General features: G+C 32.6%; 1 long non-coding RNA gene across 1 annotated transcript; it reads left to right on the plus strand.

Moving 5' to 3' along the window:
* Window positions 1-803: 803 nt before the first annotated feature.
* Window positions 804-4,465, plus strand: LOC148941805 (uncharacterized). Its single transcript, XR_016143128.1, has 2 exons — window positions 804-940; window positions 4,301-4,465. It is a non-coding gene; the product is annotated as an uncharacterized LOC148941805 (long non-coding RNA).
* The last annotated feature ends 3,874 nt before the right edge of the window (window positions 4,466-8,339 follow it).

Raw genomic sequence — 8,339 nt, forward strand, 5'->3', positions numbered from 1 at the left:
GTGTATTATTTACAACTATAGTTAAGACAATTCTCCACCCAGAAAATTATCCCTTCAGGCAATTCATCTTCTGCAGAAAATTCTCCCCCAACAAATCCCCCTCCTCACCATGTGTAAAATCCCCACCCTTCTGAAATTTTCTCCCTCTAAAATTTAATCTACATGTAAAACAAAAATATGACTAGTTGCAGCAAAACCAGGGAACATCTTCCTGGGTCCTAGTTTAGATTTTGAATAAGATTGAGAAGGTGTCACTTCTCCAAGTTAATAAAAGCCTATATTCTTCTGCAATTTTATTTTGGAAATATTTTGAAATTAAGCAAAAGATATGCTGTTTTTGAGCTTGCATTGCCTCCTATCCTAGAAAAGAAAGACGGGAAAACATCGCATTCCTAAGCATCTTTATTGAGGAAGCTGCTGAACTAGCTGCAAAATATGTAACTGCGTTCTTGTTTAGTCTTCAAATGAGAATATCTCCTTAACCATGTACTAAATTTTTCAAAGTAAAAAGGCAAATTCTGCGTTTTGACGTTGAAACTTGGATTGAGTTAAATTCTAAATTTAAACTTTGTTTACAGTTAGATATGGAGACAACTTTTAATTTATAGGATGCTCTTTATTAAAAGAAAAAAAAAATCAAAACTTAGCATATTTCAAAACATATTTACTACTGAATAATTTTACCTATTGCTTTCAACTAAGTAAATACGCAACCAGCCTTGCGGTTATTTGAAGGAGTTACTGCGTTTGTAAGTTCAGGGACTTAGTGATTCTACTCACCTAATGTAAAGCCGAAATAGCCTAGTATATCCAAGTGTTATTGCCAGTAGTAAACATTAGATAAGTGGTATTTGCTCAATTTGGGGCTCTGTTATTGAATTGCCTCAAATTCCAATGGCTGAAGATGTTTCCCTTTCTGAAGTTTGTGCTGTTAAGAATGGTAGGTTTTTTAATTAAATTTGCAATAACAGAATAATAATAAAGCTTTATTTGCTCTAGTAAATCATTTTTTTCTTTTCTTTCTATCTTGCTTATTGAGTACTGTTCAGGGAAAAAAAAACACAAAAAAATATGTAACTGTATATATGCTTGTGTCAAACCCTTAAGAGCTAAGGTTAATATTAAATTGTTTTGCTATAGAAAACACATAAAAGGTTAATATAATAACTGTAATTTTGTCTGTTTGAGGAGAATTTTTTCCTTCTTGAATGCAGGCATGATAAAAAAAAACATTAAAACCAAAAGTGAAGGTTTTTATGTGGCAGCCATAATATTTATCTGAAGGATCAGCTTTCTTTACTTGTCATTTTTCTTTTATATTATTTTAGAAATAGTTTATTTAGCTATTTTTAAACTTGCTTAACCATAGATAAAAAAAACAAAACAATTAAAGTATATAGTAGCTACAAATCAAAAATACAAAATCTTGCTAAAATGCATTGAAGGATGCCTTTTTAGAATTAAACAGCAATATTTTAATGCAGTTCTATTATAATTTCATAATTTAAATGCAAAGTTTTCAAGCTTAATATCCCTATGCAAAGTTTATAATAATTTATTATATTCTTATATGAAATGTGGTTTGTTCATATTCCTTTGACTTCTGCTTCAATCAGAGGTGGTTTTAGAGGGCCAAAATAAAATTTCAGTGGCCCAAAACTTTAAATAAATATTGTAGCATTCATAATTGTCTTGTAATTTTGAAATTTTATTTTCATCAAAATAAAATAGAGGGCACAGTTGCCAGTAATTATAAGTAAATTGAATCCAATTTTTTTTTTTTACCTATATCTGTTTGTATATAAAGTAAGAAAAGTTCAGGTTTTAATAAATAAAATATTTTGGTGTTAAATAAAATTCTGTTAAAATTTGGCATTAAAATTTTTGGGAGACTAATCAGGGGGGGGGGGTCTAATAAAAATTTAATATGTGCTCAAAAAAGGTCAGAACCACCACTGGCTTCAATTGCTCTTTGTTACCAAGTTATATTCAAGATTCCAACAGAAGTGATCATATTTTTTTTTTGCTAGTGGTCTGTATAAATTTAAAAATCTATTAAATTTATTAAAATGAATTTATAAACTATACAAATATATATTTAAAAAAATGACAGCCTCAGCCCTTTCTAGAAAAACAAAAGTCTTTGGCCGTAACTGTGTAGATCCAGATTATTTCTAACCCCTTTCAAAATCAATTCCCACATACAAAAATTATCCATGTTTTCCATTTAAGTTCTAAGAAAGAAGCAAATGGTTCACATACCTTATTTGCAAAATATTGAACGGAAAAACAAAACAAACAACTTTAATCCGTTCCAGAAGATATTTTTTAATATTTTTGTGGAATGAACTTAGCAAAATTGATTCCTTAATATAGTTGGGCAACAGATCACACCTCTACTCCAACATGTCGTAATGACACTGCACTTTTATGGCTTTGGTACATTTCTGATATGAGTAAATTATTTTCAGATGGAAAATACAGCCCCCTCGCGGAAAATACACTTCCCCGTGGAAAGTAATACCCCCGCCCCCCTCCCCAAGGAAAGTATCCCCACCACCCGCGGAAAGTGCATCTGGTAAATATCCCCCCCCGCGGAAAATGCCTCCGGTAAATACCGCCCTACCCCCCCCCCCCCCGCGGAAAATGCCTCCGGTAAATACCCCCATCCCTCCCCCCGTGGAAAATACGGCTATCCAAATTTGAGAATTTTATTTGAGTTTAATTTTTGTAATGTCCATAGGGAGAAAGAATCCTGCTTGTGTATCATACGCCCCTCACTCAAGTTTACGCTGTCTAAAACTGGAGAATAATCCGGTTTCCCTGCTAGTTTTCTCAGCCCAGTGTGAGACAAGACAAAGAGATGTGACAGAATATTTAGGAAATATATAATTTGTGATGTATGTTTGCACATAACTGGGGGGTGGGGTAAAGTATTTGGACTGTTTGAAGTCAGAAAATAATTCTTTCTAGGTATCTGGCCACTTCAAAATTACAGACTAGTCTCAATGATTAAAATTTGGTTGAGAGTCGTCCAGTTACGAAGTGACAGGTTGCTTAAGGCAGCTTATGAAGATGGACTCTTGCAGGGGAAAAAATGAACATGGCCACTAAAAAAAAACACATTTTAGGCAAAACAGGGTTTTCTTTTCTTTGGAATGAAGGTAGAGGACCAATGGATATAAATCCAAAATAGGAGAATGAGATTAAGATAGTACTAGAGAATCAAATGATCCAAAAATAGAATGAGGAGATAGAAAAATCAGAATCACTATTTAAAGATATTCATGTGGTTTATGGGCAAGAGTCCTACCTTAAGCAGAATTGACCAGCTAGATATTTGACGTTCTGGATGCGGCTCAGAGCTATTTGCCTGGCAAATAGTGCAAGATTTAAAAGATATTCTAAGAAAAATGTTCCAATGAAGACAGATATATTTGCCCGCTTTTCAGAGTTAAAGAAGATTATATGGTGCATTGCTTGATCTGGTGCCAGGGGCTCTCTACTGATAAGGGAAGGGATATTTGAAAAAAATGAGTCGATGCTTACATGTGTATTAAATAGTACATAAGTAAAAAAAAAATCCCAGTATAAATTAAATTTAATTTTTTATTTAAATTCTTTTTGTTTTTTTAATTGTTAAGGGTTTATTATTTTAAATGACTGTATTTCCTAGTTTTAATTAATATTATTTTTTTAATTTATTGTTTTATTATGATAGCTGATCAAAGTTTATGTTATTTGTGGCTTCCATTTTGTTACTTTACTGTGTTCATGGCCATATATTTGGCTTTAAATTACAATTATCTATCAATCTATCTAATATGCTGAATAATTGCACCTAACTCATTTTGCATGCAGACCCGCTATACTTTACCCCCCCCCCCCTAATATGCAAATCTATAGCCCAGATTTTTTTATAAAATAACGAAACAGTCGGTATGTTCTTGAGTTATTATACAGTATAAACTTGAGTGAGGGGTGCATAAAACATAATTAAAAAAATTTCTTCCCCCGACGGAAATTAAAAAACAAACCTCAAAATAAATTATCTAATTTGGAAATCATTTGTTTCCCTTAGGTTTTTGTCCGGGAGGGGGGGGGGGTACGCGCTGACCGCCATTAGTTCAATAATTAAAAAACTAGTTTACTTTGTTTCAGTTCATATTTGTATTACTGTAGCAATTTAATTTTCATTCAGAAATTTTTTAAAATTATTTATGAAATTAAAAAAAGTCGGATTTGTTAAGAATCCTTCGCCCTTGTGCTTTATATCCCTTTTATTCATGTTTCGTTTTAGAAGTTGAAGATGCTTTGCCTAGTGAGAGTGAGGAGCTCTTTGATGTTTCAAACATTTGTTTGTCTCCTAAGCTTGAAGATGTTCCTTTGAATACTTTTCCTAGCATTGCAGGACAATATAAATTGGAAGCTGACACCTAAGAATTGGAACACACCAGTTTTGACAATGAAGGTATCTTTCAAACATTTGGTTTTGTGGAATCATGAATATTTAATTAAAAACAAACTAGGGTACATGGACTAAATTTTAGTATTTTAAACTAATCTTTTTATGAATTTTTTTTATCTCATTCCGGTAAGCAGGCATTTACTAAACCGGTTTTGAAGTTTAATAACAACTTTCAAAGTGTTAATTGAAAGGCCTTTCGTGAAATCCGTACATCTGGATGGCCAAGAATAAAGTTCTGATCTATATTGTATATATTTCTTTCTGAATTAAGATATAAATCTGTTAATTCTTTTCCTGATTTAACATCACTGATTAAGCTTTTAAAACAAGCAGAATATGGACTGGTGTTGTGAGAATTGTGAATCGGAAATTTTTACTTTAAAACATTAATTTATTAAAATGCTAGATCGGACAAATTCAGATTCATTTTGTGTCAGTGAATTAAAAAGTTTTTTTTTGCAGAACAATTCGTTATGCTATATAAAACTGGAGATGCATAACAAGTCCTATTGGGTTTTAATAATGACAAAAGTGACAAACCTGACAAAAGTCAGGTTTTGTGTTAGATTTAAAATTCTATTGATATCCAGCGGGTATAAACCGTCCTATAAATAAAAAAAAATTATTTTGGGATATTTGAAAACCGGATTTTTCTAGTACTTTTTATTGACAAAAAATGGAAGAAGACAAAAAAACGAAAGAACTGAGGCTATTCCAATGTGAACATAATTCAAACCAAAGTTTAAACTAAATCAATCACTTTCAAATCCTCTTGCCCGTCCTTGCTCTTCTGAAAATTTTAGAATTATGAAGATATGTCTTCTTGATACCTATCTAACGATATACTATATTTGGTACTTTGCCAAAAAAATTACTCTTTTAGTCAAATATTTGGTCAGTAACGGAAAGCTCTAATGTGCCTACCTCTAACGGCAAATACTAACTAGTTTGTGTAATGTGTTTACATATTCCCTTACTAACGTATATACAGATAACCCTTAGTTCTATAATTTATTTTATGCATCTGTTTTTAATATTAAAAAAATCATTTGAACTTAAAGTGAAAACTTGTGACAAAAAGTAGCATTTTGATAAGCAATACTAAATTAAAATCAAAAATATATTTAATCCGATTTTTTTCTTTTTTTCGATCTTGATTCATATTTTTTTTTCTTTATAAAGCGCAAATAACTATTGTATTTTGGAAGTTTCGCCTCCCTCATCATAGGCATCACACTAGATCTGCCTAAGTAAAGAACGATGTTGGCACAATGTATTATTATTTTTTTTTTTGGTTCTTGGTCTCAGACCAGGGCACTTCGTTTCAAAGTAGTTGTCTTTATTGTCGAAAGTGATTGGAAGGCAACTAACACTTCTTCCACTCCCACGATTTCCCCAAAAACATCCAATCAAAATTTTAAATTGCCATTTTGTTCAATGTAGTTGATTTCCAGATAGAAGTCATGTTTTTATGGAGGAAACTACCCCACAGTTCTCAGGGCCCGGGTTGTAAGTTATGTCCTGGGGGCATATAAGGTTTATTTTTGAGAGTGTTATTGTATAAACTTCAAAAAAGGGTTTATTTGATTGAACATTGAAATGGCCAGTGCCCTTTGTAATAGATAAAAGTGATCGGATGGCAATTAACACTCTGTCCAAGTCCACCAGTAATCCAAACACATTCAATCAAAATTCTGAGATTGCCATTTTGTTCAAAGTTGTTGAAAGTTCTAGAAATTATGTTTTTGAGTATGATAACCCACACAAAGCCCTCAGGACAAGTGTTTTAATTTATGCCCTGTTGGCATATAAGGTTGTTTTTTTTTTATAGAAAGCGTTGTTGTAGAAACTTCAAACAGGAATAATTGGATAGGGAAATTGAAACGGCTAGTGCCCTTTTTAATAGACGAAAGTGATTGGATGGCAACTAACACCCTTTCCACGTCCACCATTTCCCCAAACACATTCAATAACAATTTGAGATAGCCATTTTTTTCCGTGTAGTTGAAAGGTCCAGAAAATGTCTGAGGATGACAACCCCCACAAAGGCCTCAGTTCAAGGATTATAATTTATGCCCTGGTGCATATATGGTTTTATAGAAAACTCTGTCGTAGAAACACCAAAAAGGGCTAATTTGATTGGAAATTGAAAGGGCTAGGGTCCATTTTAATATTCGTAAGTAATTGGAGGGCAACAAACCCCCTCTTGCCCACCATTTCCCCAAACACATTCAACAAAATGTTTGAGATAGCAATTTTCTTCAACGTAGTTGAAAGTTCTGGAAACTAAGTCTTTGAGGATGACAATCCCCCCCTTCCCCCAGTCCTCTGGCAAGGGTTGTAAGTTATGTCCTTGGGGCATATTAGGTTTTTATTGAAAGCCTTGTCGTAGTAACTTCAAAAGGGCTCATTTGATTAGAAATTGAAAGGGCTAGTGCCCTTTTTAATAGTTGAAAGTGATTGGAGAGTAAATTACGCCCCTCTCAAGCCCATCTTTTCCCCAAGCACATCCAATCACAATTTTGAAATAGCCATTTTGTTTAACGTAGTTGAAAGTTCTGAAAATTGGATCTTTGAGGATGACAACCCCCTCACAGCCCTCAGGGCAAGGGTTTTAATTTATGACTTAGGGGCATATAATGTTTTTATTGAAAGTTTTTTCGTAGAAACTCAAAAAAGAGCTCAATCTATTAGAAATTGAAAGGGCTTTTGCCCTTTTTAATAGTCTAACGTGATAGGACGGCTTTAAAATTTTATAGTTAAGATCGATGTGGGTACAATGTACTATTTTTTTATCTTTGTTTGTTTTGCCCAGGGTACTTCGCATCGAAGGAGTTGTCTTGGGAATTTTGAAAAGGGCTCACTCGATTTAAAATAGGAAGGGTTAATGTCCTTTTTAATAGACGAAAGTGATTGGAGGGCACTAGCCCCCCTCCCATACCCCCCTAACAAATTTCCCCATATTTTTAAAAAATAAAACTTTCCGTAATGTAAAATCAAAATGCACACTGTTAATGCTAATTACCAAAAAGGAATATCAGCAGTATCCCAATAAAGACTGAGGGTTTTATGTTCAAACTTTCGGGGTTACTTCTGCTCTTAAAATTTAACTAAATCAAAATAGCGTAAGTGTATACAAGCTGTCAAAGGAAGTAAGCAGATTTTTTGTGAGTGATATCGAGTTTTCCATTTCAGGTCAATTAGAGGAGGTATGAAACTAGATTAAACATTGATATATGTGTCCATATTTTTAAAAGGGTTTATTCTTCTAAAAATTGCTAAAAAAAAATTCTCAAGCTTAGAAATAGCAGGCCACACTATAAAGTATTAAAAAAAACTGACAAATTGAAAGAATTATTTTACTTTTCCACGAAAAGCCAATGTCAATATGAAAAGAAAAGAAATTAATTAAAAAAAAACTTTTTCCACAAAATGAGTTTTTCAAAAAAAAGTAAAGAAATCCATTAAGCCAAAAACGAGCTAAAATCAAATCATATAATCTGCCTATCTTGAAACTACCACAAATCAGCATCGATAAATAAAAGAAAGCCAAAACGAACAGAAATTATAATTTGATAACCGAGTCAAACTCAAAACGAGCAGAAATTTACATGAGTGGGGCTCAAAACCCCTATGCCTTCCCAAGGCCAGAACATAATTTGCACTTTACGGAAAAAAATACAAATGAATGATCATTGTCAGTTTAATATACATATACTGATTTAGTAATCAAAATGTTAATATTATTTGATTTATTAAAGTTATAAAAGTAAAAAAAATTAAATATTTTCAACGCTAGCACCAGTTCCCACTCGTATAAGTTACCCCTGTACATAATTTACCTCTTTTTCATTTGAACTAAAGTTTGATT

This window comes from Artemia sp. Qi Xiang Cuo, chromosome 17 (assembly GCF_049724085.1).
Source record: "Artemia sp. Qi Xiang Cuo chromosome 17, ASM4972408v1, whole genome shotgun sequence".
In the NCBI taxonomy this organism is placed as follows: Eukaryota; Metazoa; Arthropoda; class Branchiopoda; order Anostraca; family Artemiidae; genus Artemia; species Artemia sp. Qi Xiang Cuo.